This window comes from Asterias amurensis, chromosome 10 (assembly GCF_032118995.1).
Source record: "Asterias amurensis chromosome 10, ASM3211899v1".
In the NCBI taxonomy this organism is placed as follows: domain Eukaryota; kingdom Metazoa; phylum Echinodermata; class Asteroidea; order Forcipulatida; family Asteriidae; genus Asterias; species Asterias amurensis.
The window spans coordinates 19,364,383-19,366,714 of record NC_092657.1 but is presented as its reverse complement, the minus strand read 5'-3'; positions in this window follow the sequence as shown (position 1 = coordinate 19,366,714).

Sequence of the window (2,332 nt, the reverse complement as noted above, 5' to 3'; positions counted from 1 at the left end):
CTGTACTCATGCTTTGAGAATGTTGGTCCGTTATACCCCGAGTTACGTGTAAAGGCCATGAAATATCCTGACTATTAATCTGTGGGATGTTCGCAATTATTGGCCCTTTATACATACTAGATGTTTGAAACCTTTCCGTATCCACGGTACTCGTGTTACCTACTAGCGTTACTGTTGGGGCTGTACTTGCCCCAGCATTAGGTCTGAAAATGTAGCGACTCACCCGATTTGCCCGGCTAGTAAGCCATCGGCTTCACCACTCTCTGTAGCCGCCCATCTTCGCCCTCCTCATCAGGTATCACTTGGATTTCTTCAATGCGGTTCCCACTTCCAGCGAGTTGCCAAGAAGGTACCGAATTTTGCGAAACTATACAATCTATCTTAACTCCTCGGTGGCAGAATATTCAATGACGGTTCCCAGAAAGACAAGCACCCTTTCCCCAAATGCATTGCTTTGGTTGGTTGAAAAGAACAATGGAACCACGTCTGAATGCGCCCTGACAATCCCAATCGCTTATAGCCCCGACTGTGCAACCTGACTATAATTATGCATATTTCCTGGTGTTAAATCGGTTTACTGCGTTACGCATTAAACCCTATTGGTGGTCAATTGAATTAGAAACAGAAAAGATCCAAAGTCAATTTTTTACAAACAAACATTTTTGTTCTAAATATTTACCAAAGACAAGTATTGAAAGCAGCATAATGTGGGTTTGAATTCATTTGGTAATGAATCTCCCCTGGAAAGTACACAATATACAGCGCTAACACAAATCGGTGTTTGGGTTAAAGATGCTATGTCAGATTTTTGGCCGATTTGATTTAAAATTCAATAGGTATTTTGATGGGGGTCGAGAAAGTTACAAGCTTTCATTTGAGCCATTGCTCGAAAAAGTCCGCCAATTATTAGTAGCAGTGAAATAAAGTGCTCAAAAATTCTCATGTGTTTTATAAGAACCGTTTAAATTGTTGCCATGGTTCTTGACCATTAAAAGTAAAAGTTAAAAACTTGTTATCGTTAAAGCGGCTGATACTCTTTAAAATACCATTCACTCAAACAAATCTATTGTTTAATGTTTGTGGCCAGAAGAAAAAATTAAAGTTACAGATTTACAAATAACTTACAGGGTTTACAGAAGGTAATGGTGAAAGACTCTCTTGAAAAATTATTCCATGAAATGCTTTACTTTTTGAGAAAACATTAAAACAAATATCAATTCTCGACAGCGATAATTACGGATTTATTCTAAACACATGTCATGACACGGCGAAACGTGCGGAAACAAGGGTGGGTTTTCCCGTTATTTTCTCCTGACTCCTATGACCGATTGAGACTAAATTTTCACAGGTTTGTTATCATATAATTAGGTTGTGATACACGAAGTGTGGGCCTTTGGACAATACTGTTTACCGGAAGTGTCAAATGGCTTTAAACTGTTTCTTTCTATACCCAGTACCTGTTACTTTTGTTATGGCATATTTGATGGCCTTTAAGAACATCTGTGGTATTTGGCAACACATGCAAGCCTGTTTCACAATGTGTGTTGTTATGCAACGGTCATAATGTACATTGTATCCTTAATGTGTTAACCCTTCAAACTCAAAATAATCATTAGCATAAAACCCCACTTGGTGACGAGTAATGGAGAGAGGTTGACGGTATAAAACATTGTGAGAAACGGCTCATTATGAAGTGACATAGTTTTCGAGCGAAGTAATTTTCCACGAATTTGATTTATATTTTGAGTCTCGAAATCAACCATCTAAACACACACAACTTCGTGTGACAAGGGTGTTTTTGTCTGTCATTATTATCTTGCAAGTCGATGAGCGATTGAGCTCAATTTTTCACAGGATTGTTACTTTATGCATAATTATGTTGAGATACACCAAGTGAGAAGACTGGTCGTTGACAATTACCAATAGTGTCCAGTGTCTTTAACGGGCATCCTAGCTACGCCACTAAATGAGAGATTTGGCGCTAGGACTGTGGTGACAGTGAGTGGATTAGTTGCTGGTATCTCCCTGAAAACTGCGTCATTCCTACCAAGTTTGTACGCAATCACCTTCATCCTTACCTCGTCAAGTTTGCTCTTTCTGAACAGATGTCTTAGCTACAAAAACCACGACCTTGAGTCCAGGCAGGTCACTAACCCCTGACCCCCACCTCAGTATTCAACTACACAATGAACTTCTTACGGCCAGGCTCTGTTGAAAGTTCAGTCATGACTATTATTGGCATCACATTAATAATAAGTTGTTTAAATTTTTGTTTTAACAGGAGAACGACGAACCATTTTATGAATGTTGGTGACCAATTCACAATGGAGGA